Source organism: Dendropsophus ebraccatus, chromosome 2, assembly GCF_027789765.1.
Source record: "Dendropsophus ebraccatus isolate aDenEbr1 chromosome 2, aDenEbr1.pat, whole genome shotgun sequence".
Lineage (NCBI taxonomy): Eukaryota > Metazoa > Chordata > Amphibia > Anura > Hylidae > Dendropsophus > Dendropsophus ebraccatus.
Window position 1 is genome coordinate 203,066,619 of NC_091455.1, and position 15,350 is coordinate 203,081,968.

The window sequence follows — 15,350 nt, forward strand, 5'->3', positions numbered from 1 at the left end:
CAATTCATACACAAAATTCTGATGTGTTTTTTATTTAGCCTAGGGGCACTAGTATCAGCCATAGGTGTGAGGTGCAGCACTCTGTTTCTTCCCTGAACCGCATAACTACTATAATACTGCTCCTATATACAAGAATATAACTACTATAATACTGCTCCTATATACAGGAATATAACTACTATAATACTGCCCCATATACAAGAATATAACTACTATAATACTGCCCCCTATATATGATACGCTTGAAAATGATGACGTGAGGTCATCGAAACGTCGCGTTTGCACACGCCGCATTTACTCACATGTTGTGAATTTATTGTTTTGATGGAATAAACCACTTTTTGCACGTACCATTGGGAGTGCTGCAGACTATTTCACATTACTATAATACTGCTGCTATATACAAGAATATAACTACTATAATACTGCTCCTATATACAAGAATATAACTACTATAATACTGCTCCTGTATACAAGAATATAACTACTATAATACTGCTCCCTATATACAGGAATATAACTACTATAATACTGCTTCTATATACAAGAATATAACTACTATAATACTGCTCCTATATACAGGAATATAACTACTATAATACTGTTCCTATATACAGGGATATAACTACTATAATACTGCCCCCAATATACAAGAATATAACTACTCCTCACCTCTCCCTAGTAACTCCTCCCTCTCTCCTCTCCTTGCTCACAGCTCCTCCTCTTTCTGATGGATTATTGCAGGTTTATTTCTGTTGATTATCTGACAGTGTATTTCCAGACTCCGTGTCCTTATGTGTGACATTGGTCGCTCTTGTTATTATCGCTGTGTATACAGACTGTAGAGCGGATCTGGCCCACAATGGCCGCTTGTTCTCGCTATTCACCGTGTACCAGGTGACGGCCGCATCTCATTCCCTGCTCTTTGTAAGGAGCCGGGCGGCAGCTGCTGAAGGTGACGCTTTTCCTTGTATGATAATAAGCAGAAGAAGCGCTCATAAATAAAATAGCATTTTCTATTGCTGACATTTCATAACAGCTTAGAACACAATGATTTAAAGCTTTTCCGGAAAGCCCCGGGGAATGGTTAGGACGAGGATTATTATACAAGCGGACAGTTTGGATTTATTTTATTTTACATATTTAATATTTGAGATTGTTGCTCTTTGCATTATTCATTACATACATGTGCGTCACCCCCGTCCATAGAGGGAATGTTTCCCTTCCATTATCATCCCAGGAAAGAGACCATGTGACTTGTAGCTGGACAAAAGAGCGCAAAAATCATATCAGGTATAGTCATAAATATTATCCAGAGAAAAGACGATAAAGTCCATCGCACATACAGGCGGCCGGCCATGACCTCAGGCTGAAGAGGCGTTATGTGATGGAACAAGACAATGACCCAAAGCTACAAGAAAATCAACCATAGAACAGATGAAAAAGAGAATAATGCTGTGGTCTAACCTGAAGAGGGCGCCACACACAAGACGTCCTAGACATACTGAGGAAATGGAAAACATTTCCAGGGAGGAAGGGTCCAGAATTCCTATCCAGCAAACATATAGGGGAAGATGTTCCTATAAAAAAAAATTATTTTCTGTTACAACATCTGATTCTGCCCCCTCTTCATCAGGAACACTCTCACTTATGAACGGCAATGGGGAATATGTAAAGTTTAAACATAAAATATGTGAGATATCAGGGTACATGGGTGGCATAAGGTGGGAGGTAAGAGCAGGATTATTGAATATATAATATACCTACAATATACTGATAATAATAAATGACTAGAGACGTGCATTGTAATAAGTAAATCTATAATAGAGAAATAGATGAAAAGACAAAGAAACATATAAATAAATATAAAGAGAATCTTAAAGTAATCAGCAGAGATGAATAAAATACGTACATTACAGTTAAACAGTCAGGATCCTTATTAACTACTCACCTCTCCTCACTCCTAACTAACTACTCACCTCTCCTCACTCCTAGCTAACTACTCACCTCTCCTCACTCCTAGCTAGCTACTCACCTCTCCTCACTCCTAGCTAACTACTCACCTCTCCTCACTCCTAGCTAAATACTCACCTCTCCTCACTCCTAGCTAACTACTCACCTCTCCTCACTCCTAACTAACTACTCACCTCTCCTCACTCCTAGCTAACTACTCACCTCTCCTCACTCCTAACTAACTACTCACCTCTCCTCACTCCTAGCTAACTACTCACCTCTCCTCACTCCTAACTAACTACTCACCTCTCCTCACTCCTAGCTAACTACTCACCTCTCCTCACTCCTAGCTAGCTACTCACCTCTCCTCACTCCTAGCTAACTACTCACCTCTCCTCACTCCTAGCTAACTACTCACCTCTCCTCACTCCTAGCTAACTACTCACCTCTCCTCACTCCTAGCTAAATACTCACCCCTCCTCACTCCTAACTAACTACTCACCTCTCCTCACTCCTAGCTAACTACTCACCTCTCCTCACTACTAGCTAACTACTCACCTCTCCTCACTCCTAGCTAACTACTCACCTCTCCTCACTCCTAGCTAACTACTCACCCCTCCTCACTACTAGCTAACTACTCACCTCTCCTCACTACTAGCTAAATACTCACCTCTCCTCACTACTAGCTAACTACTCACCTCTCCTCCTAGCTAACTACTCACCTCTCCTCACTCCTAGCTAAATACTCACCCCTCCTCACTCCTAACTAACTACTCACCTCTCCTCACTCCTAGCTAACTACTCACCTCTCCTCACTCCTAGCTAACTACTCACCTCTCCTCACTCCTAGCTAACTACTCACCTCTCCTCACTCCTAGCTAAATACTCACCCCTCCTCACTCCTAACTAACTACTCACCTCTCCTCACTCCTAGCTAACTACTCACCTCTCCTCACTACTAGCTAACTACTCACCTCTCCTCACTCCTAGCTAACTACTCACCTCTCCTCACTCCTAGCTAAATACTCACCCCTCCTCACTCCTAACTACTCACCTCTCCTCACTCCTAGCTAAATACTCACCCCTCCTCACTCCTAACTAACTACTCACCTCTCCTCACTTCTTGATAACTACTCACCTCTCCTCACTCCTAGCTAAATACTCACCCCTCCTCACTCCAAGCTAACTACTCACCTCTCCTCACTCCTAGCTAACTACTCACCTCTCCTCACTCCTAGCTAAATACTCACTGTGTCTCTCGCAGGATAAAAGAGAAATACCCAACCCCTCCGGTTTTATTGCCTCTGTCTCTGTAGCATTTACTCATCCTCAGGTCCTGCTGTCATCCTGACGTCTCTCATTCAATACATGTATCTAGTATGTGATCTCTTCTTCTGTCTCTTTAGTGAAATAAAATCATCTATAAATTATCATATTATAGAACAGAGGGACCGACCCAATCGCGAAACGCGTCTATTTGCCACCTCAATAAAAAGTCTTCTTCTCTGTAGTAAAGATTTATGGGCGGCTGATGGCATTGTTGGTAGCAGTGACCTATTGCAGAAGGTAAAGATGAGAAACACTCACTAGAATACAGAATAACTTTCGTCCCTTATTCCCCATATGATAGAACTCATCCATCAACCCTACTAAAACGTCCAGTCCTACTGTACCTTCTACCCTTGTATAGATATCTACGTTTTCTTCTAGCATAAGTGTGGAGTGTTACACTTGAATTGTGGATGAATCTATATTTGGTCACTATCCCTTTAAATGTTGCTTTACTAGGAGATATACCGTAATATATACTGTATACACTGAGATATACTGTATTACACTGTAGGTAGATTGCTAGTGGCAAAAAGTGTTTGTAAGTTCCTTAAAGAGTTTAAAGGGGACTCAGCCTAGTTAGTATATACTCGGTTTATGAGGGTCTCTACAGATTGGCTTTACTGTTGTTTGATGCATATACAAAGTCTGGTCTGCCGCAGGATACCTGGAGGGATGTATGCGGGAAGGTCGTGACACCGTGGTGACTGCAGCACTGACACCAACTATAAGCCCCAGAAGAGATCAGTGTAACTCAAGGGGGTGCTTGTTCACCAATTATCCAGCCCTTGACTAGACTAAACTCCTTAGAGCAGAGGACTGTGGGACCTTATTCTCAAAGCATAAAAGCATATTTGTAGTTATTTAGCTCAGGGGCTTGTGAAGAGTCTCCATTAGGGCTCCAGGAGATGCCGCAAAAGTTCAGTCTTAGCTTGTCCTTCTCAAGGAATGATTGACTTGCCTTTAGTTTGAATGGTGGGTTCAGAGGCTCTTCAAAATGCTCAACCTTTTGGATTAGGTTCAGAGGCACTGAAGAGGCGAAAACTTCTTTTCTTAGCTGGACTTTTCCTTACAGGAACTTGCAGGTTAACTGGTGAAACTGACTGGTCTATCCTGTTGAAGAAAAGCTGGCAGACATAAGGCACTGGCAAAAGCCAGATCTCGACTCATTCAGTGTTCACATACAGCTGGACTGAGCCTGACTAACTCTGACTGTTTTTACATCCACCTCTTCTGTGTTAAAGGAAATTTGACTCAATAAGCTTTACAAGAAGAGGAGATTGGACTCCATTAGCCTAGCTAGAAGTCTCTAAAAGAAACCATTGGCTAGTAAGTGACATGTGCTCAAGGCATCATCCATCCAATATAAAATATACAAAGAGTATCACCTCGGTGTATGCAATATATACAACCTAATTTATATATATACTATCCACCTGACCATCCTGTGGTTCTAATGCCTTCCTTCTTATTGATACCGCCACCAAAGAGACATCAAATCCACTTCACACGAATAAGAGCCCATTTTGGGTAATTGAATTTGAGGCAATTTTTTCCTACTACATTGTGTTTTTTTTAACACAATATTTAACAAAAATTTTTTACTTTAAGAAGGACCTTGTGCTGAAATCTACTTTCCTTCTAGTACATGAGATGTTCCCCTGGCATCCATGACCTGGGTCCCTCTCAGCTACCCCTGGCAGATGTCTATGGGCCGTCATTGCATTGGGCCAGTTGTCTTGGTATGGAGTGAAAGTCACCAACTGAGGGTCCCATACCCACTCAGACACATGGTGCCGATACCCATGACTAGGGACAATGCAGGAATTAAACTTGCAACTTCTTGTAATATCTTATTTCTTCTATTGTACTTTGTGTATTTCCTGGGGACCCCCGTGGAGAGCATCGTGTTCCCATCATGCCGAGCTCAGCAAGGAGAACAGGAACGGCTATAAAATATTCTGACATCATGAATAATTGATCAATAGCGAAAATCTCAGCGCACGTCACAGAGCAGAATTATTATAGGAATCCTAGAAGCACAGTCACATGTGGGGTACACATCCCGAGGAGCGGGGTAGTAGGTCACATGACCCCTCATATTACCATACATCTCCGCCATAGTGGTAGGTTTTTCTAGTTACTTCAAAAGTCCGCGGTTTCTCCATTGTAGCAGATTGTGGCATATATATATATATATATATATATATATATATATATATGTATATATATTATTATTATTTTTTAATATATATAAAAGTTTAATTTGCAGGGTATAAAAAAGAAGCATACCGGTAAAATGTCTGCGTTTTAACATCATAAATGGTTAAGCACAAAAACATTTGCATTGTAGTCAATAAAACAGATATACAGGATGATAAAAAAAAAAAAAACAGGTCCTTTCCGACAACTAATAACCTAAAGAATATTGAGATTTTTGCCTTAAACTTCTCTTAAAGGGGTACTCTGGCAAAAATCATTAGTTTTTAAAATCAACTAGTGTAATAAAGCTATATAGATGGTCTTTCAGGCAATAACATAATATACTGGAAATGCCTAAAAATACTGTTAGGTTTTAGGTAGAAGATTTGTACCGACGTTAGGGGGCTACAAGGGGGAGCCTGACTACGCAAGGTACAACTCTACAGGGTGACATTAAAGTGTAACTGTCAGAAAGGTCAGTGCTTATCTGGGAGCTTGGTGAGAGAAGATTGCAGGATGTTTGTTCTTCTTAAGTGAGGGGGGGAGGTAGGAAAACAGCTATTTGAGGACAGAAGGAAACTTTTTTACTTAATGAAATGTATTTCAGAATTTCTAAAGGTTACAAACCCACTTGGCGGGTCTGCAGCGAGTCTCCATGCTGCGTTTTTGCAGCGAGACTCGCTGCAGATCCCGGCCCTATGCTTTTAATGGCAGACAAACACGCAGCAGGGATGTACATCCCTGCTGCGAGTTTGTCTGCAGCCCACCCCATTAACCCCCCGGCCGCCGGAGCTGATACTTCACCTGATCCCGGCTCCGGCGGTTCCCGATGTCTTCAGCAAGCCGGAGCGGGGACCAGGTGAAGTATATGCTCCAGCCAGCCGCCCGCAGCCCCGGCCGCCCGATCGCCCCCCCCCGCAGCCCCGGCCGCCCGATCGCCCCCCCGCCGCCCCGGCCGCCCGATCGCCCCCCCGCACCGATCGCACGCCCCCCCACAGCACCGATCGCACGCCCCCCCAATCGAGCGGCCGGGGCTGCAGGGGGGCGTGTAAGCGATCGGTGCTGCGGGGGGGCGTGCGATCGTTGCTGCGGTGGGGCGTGCGATCGGTGCTGCGGGGGGGGCGTGCGATCGTTGCTGCGGTGGGGCGTGCGATCGGTGCTGCGGGGGGGCGATCGGGCGGCCGGGGCTGCGGGGGGGGGGCGATCGGGCGGCCGGGGCTGCGGGGGGGCGATCGGGCGGCCGGGGCTGCGGGCGGCTGGCTGGAGCATATACTTCACCTGGTCCCCGCTCCGGCTTACTGAAGACATCGGGAACCGCCGGAGCCGGGATCAGGTGAAGTATCAGCTCCGGCGGCCGGGGGGTTAATAAGGTGGGCTGCAGACAAACTCGCAGCAGGGATGTACATCCCTGCTGCGTGTTTGTCTGCCATTAAAAGCATAGGGCCGGGATCTGCAGCGAGTCTCGCTGCAAAAACGCAGCATGGAGACTCGCTGCAGACCCGCCAAGTGGGTTTGTACCCTAAAAGTTCTTGTACTATTCAAACTTATTGATTCTTGAAAAGTGACATTTACATGACAGTTACGCTTTATTACTTGACTATTAATAGATGAAACCCATACTTACGGCTTAAAGAATGCAGCCTCATGCCGGAAGAGATCACAGTGTGCCAGATCCAGGAACAAGGGCCCCAGGCTTGTACAAGTGAGCTTGTACAACTAATCCCATGGTCCAACCAGCATCTCACGATGTTCCTCTTTGTAAGCAATAGTGTTAAAGGGGAACTCCACATACGGAAAAAAAAAATTCTATTAAAAGTACATTAAAAGTTATATAGATGTGTCTATACAATGTATTACCGTTTCTGTGCGGTTCTGCCACACTGGTAGCTGATAGAAATCCAGGAAGTGAAGAAAAATGGCCTCTGTGCCAATCCACATTGTCTCCTGCTCCTTCTGCTCTCCCACCTTGGGGGACAAATACTCCATACCTCTGTCTCACATTGTGTGTGTTTGCTGAGCACAGGCTGATGATGCAGACAGAGGGCAGGGCGTGATGTCACAAGAGGCTTGGCTGGATGCCCCAATCCCCTAGTAAGGTGGAGTAATTCACCATCTCTGACCGGCCAGATTTCACTGATTTCATTGCAAAAGTCTGCAGTGAAATTAGGGCTGTGTTCACACATGTTGGAGCTTTATTGCAGTACTGCAGCGTATTCACAAAAATGATGCAGTAACACAAGTAAATTATGCTAAACGGTAGAGAGGATCAGAGTCGGCACTGCCAATCCCACCCGCAGCTCTATTCATTTCTATGGAGAAACAGAAAGAGCCGATAGGGGAAAAGTACATTTTTCGTGGATTACCCCTTTAAGAGGCATGAAGCCCAAAAAAATTCCCCATGTCTGCCCACTGTGTGAAGATTGTGGATACAGTCCGAGAAGCACCTGAAAATCCATGTTTCTTGGTGGTCCTTGTGTAGTGTCCCAGTACGGGTGGTCCACTAAGTCTTTATACCACCTGGGTAATGTAGCTCTCTAATGATGAGAATCCCCAATCCCAGGATCCCGGAGCCAGAGTCTCCGCAGACCATCCCGATCACTTAGTATCTTCAGGGAGAAGCAGAATGTTATCAATACTGACATTAATATCCCAATCCCCGGGGCCGGCGTCTGCGGCAGGAGACACCGCCAAATCCCAGACTGACAGCTTGAGAATCTCATTTAAGCGGAGAAAATAAATGTCACAAACGCAGAGAGAATACGTGAAGGCGATGGGAGACGTGAAGGTGTCGGCGCAGGATACGAGGCGCCACGATGTCAGGAGGGAGCTGATCAGCCCAGGTTTATAGAGACGTACAATTCCCTGGATTTCCACTTTGATGACTAATAAAATGTGATTCTATTATAGAAAAACATGATGTCGCTAAACAAATAACAGAGTAACCCGCTACAGTGTAGGAAGGAAGTGAACCCTAGAATAATCTGTATCCCCTTTAGCAGCGATCAACTTCACCTAATGTTACCCATAGCTACAAATAAGGTCTGCATGCAGTGTCCGAGGGGCAGGAGTCCACTGTTTTATTTCGGCAGGTATAGGTCGGTACTGTGTTTGTGTATATTCTCTCAGACTGAAATTTGTAGTTTGCTGTTCCCACCACCAGGTGTCACTGTGAATGGCAAGTTATATGGCACAGCTGAAGGTTAAACTATGCAAAGGGTTAACTGATGTCTGTATTGCTTATATCACTCATGCCACTGTCTTCTGGATTCTGCCTAAACAATCCCTAAGCTAGCTACTAAGGTCACTACCCATCACAGAGGGATCTCTTGGCCCAATTAGATCCCCCCTGAAGGAGATTCATCCGGCCTTGGCCAGGACCCATTTGTGGGATTTAATGCAAAAGCTTATTCTTCTTCCCAGCCTTATGTTCCTTGCCATGTCTGGCTAGTGCCTAGAGGAGGTGAGGTTGTAGAAAAAAGGTGATCAAGGGAAAACCCTGTCTACACTGCGCAGCTATTCTTTCATCCTGAGGATCACACTGGGTAAAAGTGCAATAAGCTAAGTCCCTATTGCAAGCTGCTAGGTTTCCTAAGGGGTCACTCTGATGGCTAGTACTCCCCACAAGGTGGGGCTATATCACTCGATCTGTGTCACTCTGTGCCCATAGAGAGCATTAAGCGGAATATCATACCTGTGGGTGTAAAGCCCTCGCAGCTGAGAATCCTAGGATCTTGACAAGGCCCCACTACCCTGAGCCAGCAGTAAGCCCACTACTGCTTTCACTACTGTATTCAGAGACTGTGTCAAATGTTTATCTTTATCTTGCTCCCAGCGCCAGCCTTAAAACTGTCTATTGTTCTAACAAGACTGTGATATAGACTATAGTCAGACTTGTCCTACAGATCCAAGAAGCTGTGTCAGTGTATAGATGGTTGGGCAGCATATCACTCCTGTCCACCATAACAACTGCCTCGTTTGGTACCACAACACCTTACCCAGCCACCTAACACCTGGGTTCCCTGGGTCGCTGCATGCACATAAGTATATCAGAAAATCTGACCTACAACAATGTAACATAGTGACTGGCAGAGGAGGTGGAGCCATCTGTGGAGGTGGAGCTATCAGAGTGGGTGGAGCCATCTGTGGAGGTGGCGCTAGCAGAGGAGGTGAAGCCTCAATTGGAGGTGGAGCCATCAGTAGAGGTGGAGCTAGTAAAGGCGGTGTGTCAAGCAAAGGAGGTGTAGCCATCTGTGGAGGTGGAGCTAGTAGAGGGGGATGGTTCTAGCAAAGGAGGTGGAGCCATCTGTGGAGGTGGAGCTAGCAGAGAAGGTAGAATCATCTGTGGAGGTGGAGCTAAACATAAAAGAGGATTTAGCCAAAAAATAAATTGACGCATTTCCCTCATCATGCGCCGGTGGATTCTATGAGGTTTTCCCATCTCCTATAAGATTGGCCTGTGCAGACAATGATGGATGAGAAGTGATTACGGCTCCTGAAGGATTTGGTTGTTGGGTCTTATCAGCATCTATAAAGCTCCGTCTGCAGTTATTCCCTTAGTATAAGGACATTATAAGGGCGGAGGGTTTATTTCTAGACACATGTACTTTACACCTCAGTAACTCTCCTGATATAGTACATTTCTCTACAGTCTAGCCAATCCCCCCGCCAAGGTATGACAGCAGCACTACATATCCCAGCATGTCCGTCCTATCGCTCTATATATTTAGCGCTCTGGTGTGGCGGTGTCTCAGGCAGCAGGTGCTGCTATCAGCAGGAGGACAATGCAGGCGTCTGTCAGAGCTGTCAACAGATTAGCCGCCAGCTGCACGTGCAGACAGCGGCATCTCCTAACAATAGCTGTCACCGCGAGCAGCGCAGACAATAAGGTCGCGGCAACCGAAGCAGCCATTTGTTATTCTATTTTTTTCATCAAAGGATCCGAGGATGCGGCGATGATGGCGACAAGACGAATGTCCGCCGAGCCCATGCTGCCGGATTATCAGACCTGCCAGGAGTGCAGGCAGCAGCCATAAGGCCTGTATGTGTGTCGGTGTCAGTTTTTACTGCAGTCCTGGGATTCTATTCATCAGTGCCGGTACTGCTGAGACCTCTGGTTCTCCATGATCCTCCTATATCCACAGAACCACAGAGAATCCACGCCTCCCCTGACCGTCTCATCCGTCCTTATATGAGGAGACTTCAGACACTGGTGACTTCATGCCGTTCCTCCCCATAGGGGGCGCCCCCACCACCACCAGCACAGATGACAGCTTCCCTCATGGCTATGTTCATATAGTCGCTCAATGATCAGCGGCGTCTGCTCGGTGACAGATCTCGCTGCGGCTCCGGGGGGCATCCTCTTGCTGAAATCTCATTAGTGGATCCATCTTATCTCTAGTAAATTTACTGCGGCTCCGAGGAACAATCCAGATGCTGGGGGCCAATGTATACAGCAAGTTAGAATGATCCCCCAGGACCCCCCACAAATCTACAGGTTATTATGTGACTATAGTCATTGGAAATTATCCTGAGCCTCCTGTTTCATGAATACAAAGTGAGAACTATGGTGAAGACTGACACAATGACAGAGGCAAGAAGGGATGGAACACATGGGGATGTCACTGGATGTTCTGCTCCTTCTGCTGTGTCACGCTTTACTGTAACGCTGAAATTCTATTCATGATCCGGGACGTGGAGCACAGACACTATGAGGGAGATTTATAAAACTGGTGTAAAGTAGAATTGTCTCAGTTGCCCCTAGCAACCAATCAGATTCCATTTTTCTTCCCTCACAGACTCTTTGAAAAATGAAAGGTAGAATCTGATTGGTTGCTAGGGGCAACTAAGGGTCCATTTACACAGAAAAATTATCTGACAGATTATCTGCCAAAGATTTGAAGCCAAAGCCAGGAATGGATTTGAAAAGAGGACAAATCTCAGGCTTTCTTTTATGACCTGATCTCTGTTTATAGTCTATTTCTGGCTTTGGCTTCAAATCTTTGGCAGATAATCTGTCAGATAATCTTTCTGTGTAAATGAACCCTAAGACAAGTCTACTTTAGGGTGCCTTCACACATATTGGATCCGCAGCGGATTTCATGCTGCGAATTTGCGAAAATTTTCATTATCAACACAGACACTGACTGACTGACACAGACACTGACTGATAGACTGACTGATTGACAACGACTGACTTTGACTGACACAGACACTGACACACAGCACTTACATCTAAGTCTTCTCCCTCTTCCTATTTGTCAGGCTGCTCACCACACTGTAAGGTTAAGGACCTTCAGGTCATGTGATTAGGTCCTTCACCCTTGTCTCTCCCTGTGCAGGTTCTGCTCCGTCTCCTGTGTTTTCTGATGTTCAGACCTACCGCCCCGCTCTACATTAAACAGGCTGACCATTAGAACAGTGGGCCCCGAGGCGCGCTAAGAGTCACCCGGGTAATCCCTGGGTAGATTCCGGCCCTGACCTCAGCATACCCTCTAAAGGTATTAACCCTTCCACCACCGGTTGAGATTATGCATGCTATCACTGTATTTGTATGGGAGGAACTGGTTCAACTGATAAAAATAGAACATAACAAGTCAATACCAGTATACAGAACATAGGACACTGTGAGGAGAATGGCGCTGTAATGTCTGCTGTGCCGACACCAAGCATCGAATACACATCACAGCAATCCTGCTTTATGACCCGTAGATCGGTGTAATAAAGGGACATGAATATATATATGCAAATCCATGAAAATCACAATCCTGCACGTTGACAGCCAAGAAGATACCGCCACCGGGCAGCAAACCGCCATCACATGCTGCTAAATGATGAATGAAATTACAAGATGTCACCGACAAGATGATAATAACGTGTTCTCTGCAAGATAATGACTTCTATCCCGCAGATAAAACCTGTAACATCTCATCATCAACACAAACACTACACAACGTACCTGGGGATACAGCACTAGGGGGCAGTATTATAGCAGTTGTATTCCTGTATATAGCAGCAGTATTATAGTAGTTATGAACTGGAGAGAGTGGAACGGCTGCACATCCCATCTATGGCTGATACTAATGCCGCTAGGCCTATATTAAAAATCAACACCAGAGTGTCTGTATATGAATTGATCAAGCCATATTGCCCCGTGTACCACCGCGCAGGTCCTCTGGTCCACACGGGTCCCTACGCTAACTCCACACCGTGTCGGTCAGCGACCGCCAACCCCGCAAAGCGTGCACGTGCAGGGAAGGGAGGCCATGGAACGGCCCTGCAACCCCAATGTCACAGGACCAGACCCAAAAAGCCCCACCAAAACCCAGCCAGCACCACCGGCGGGGAAGGCTGCCCCCAAACGACACAAGTATGGATATGGTATTACACTTACCATTGCTGCTCTCACAGAATGGGGAAGACATAGGGTCCAGACATGTGAGCACAGACATATCCTGCTAATTTTGGTCATGTGGGTCTTATAAAGGAGTGCTAGCTGTTCAGAGAGGGAGAACTGTGAAACACGAACTGGAGAGAGTGGAACGGCTGCACATCCCATCTATGGCTGATACTAATGCCGCTAGGCCTATATTAAAAATCAACACCAGAGTGTCTGTATATGAATTGATCAAGCCATATTGCCCCGTGTACCACCGCACAGGTCCTCTGGTCCACACGGGTCCCTACGCTAACTCCACACCGTGTCGGTCAGCGACCGCCAACCCCGCAAAGCGTGCACATGCAGGGAAGGGAGGCCATGGAACGGCCCTGCAACCCCAATGTCACAGGACCAGACCCGTATTATAGTAGTTATATTCTTGTATATAGGAGCAGTATTATAGTAGTTATATTCCTGTATATAGGAGCAGTATTATAGTAGTTATATTCTTGTATATAGGAGCAGTATTATAGTAGTTATATTCTGGTATATAGGACCAGTATTATAGTAGTTATATTCTTGTATAGAGGAGGCAGTATTATAGTAGTTATATTCTGGTATATAGCAGCAGTATTATAGTATTTATATTCTTGTATAGAGGAGGCAGTATTATAGTAGTTATATTCTGGTATATAGCAGCAGTATTATAGTAGTTATATTCTGGTATATAGGACCAGTATTATAGTAGTTATATTCTTGTATAGAGGAGGCAGTATTATAGTAGTTATATTCTGGTATATAGCAGCAGTATTATAGTAGTTATATTCTTGTATATAGGGACAGTATTATAGTAGTTATATTCTTGTATACAGGAGCAGTATTATAGTAGTTATATTCTGGTATATAGAACCAGTATTATAGTAGTTATATTCTTGTATATAGGACCAGTATTATAGTAGTTATATTCTGGTATATAGGGAGCAATATTATAGTAGTTATATTCTGGTATATAGGGGGCAGTATTATAGTAGTTATATTCTTGTATATAGGAGCAGTATTATAGTAGTTCTGGCTCAGGGAAGAAAAAGAGTGCTGCACCTCACACCTATGGCTGATACTAGTGCCTCTCGGCTGCATAAAAAACATCAGAATTCTGTATGTGAATTGATCAAGCCATACTGCCCCATGTTCTGCGTGCAGGTATCTGATACACATGGGTCCCTACACTAAGTCCACACTGTGCCAGTCAGCGACCACCACCCCCGCAGTCATGCACAGTCAGGGAAGGGAGGCCATGGAACGGCCCTGCAACCCCCATGCCACAGGACCAGACCCAAAAATGCCACACCAAAACCCAGCCAGCACCACCTGCGGAGGAAGCTGCCCCCAAACAGCACAAGTCTGGATAAGGTATTGCACTCACCATAGCTATCAAAGATAGAATATGGCTTGATCAATTCATATACAGACACTCTGGTGTTGATTTTTAATATAGGCCAAGCGGCATTAGTATGGGATGTGCCATAGATGGGATTATTTATATTCTGGTATATAGGAGCAGTATTATAGTAGTTATTATGACAGTCAAGAAACAGAATCTCGCACTCACCGGGCTGGATAGATGCAGGTGGTTTATTGAAGGTACATCAGAGCTGGTGCTGCGGGGAGAGGGAAGGTGGAAGAGCAGGTGTGTTCACACAAGCAACAATGTTTCACGCCTACTACGGCGCTTCGTCTGGCTAGGACTGTTTCTGTTTCTTGACTGTCATAATATATCCCGCTGCTCTAGTCTCTGCGCTTTGTGGTTATAGCACAGTCGTGTTGTGTCGTGTGTGACTCAAGTCCCCGATATCCTGACAAGAGTGTACCTTGAGGTTGGTGCCGGCCGATCCGTTCTCTACCCAACGATTATAGTAGTTATATTCTTGTATATAGGAGGCGGTATTATAGTAGTTATATTCTTGTACATAGGGGGCAGTCTGATAGTAGTTATATTCTTGTATATAGGAGCAGTATTATAGTAGTTATATTCTTGTATATAGGAGGCAGTATTATAGTAGTTATATTCTTGTATATAGGAGCAGTATTATAGTAGTTATATTCTTGTATATAGGAGCAGTATTATAGTAGTTATATTCTTGTATATAGGGAGCAGCATTATAGTAGTTATATTCTTGTATATAGGGGCAGTATTATAGTAGTTATATTCTTGTATATAGGAGCAGTATTATAGTAGTTATATTCCTGTATATAGGAGCGGTATTATAGTAGTTATATTCTTGTACATAGGGGGCAGTCTGATAGTAGTTATATTCTTGTATATAGGAGCAGTATTATAGTAGTTATATTCCTGTATATAGGAGCGGTATTATAGTAGTTATATTCTTGTACATAGGGGGCAGTCTGATAGTAGTTATATTCTTGTATATAGGAGCAGTGTTATAGTAGTTATGGACAAGTCAGTAGAAAGCAGAGCCCGCACTAGAGGTGT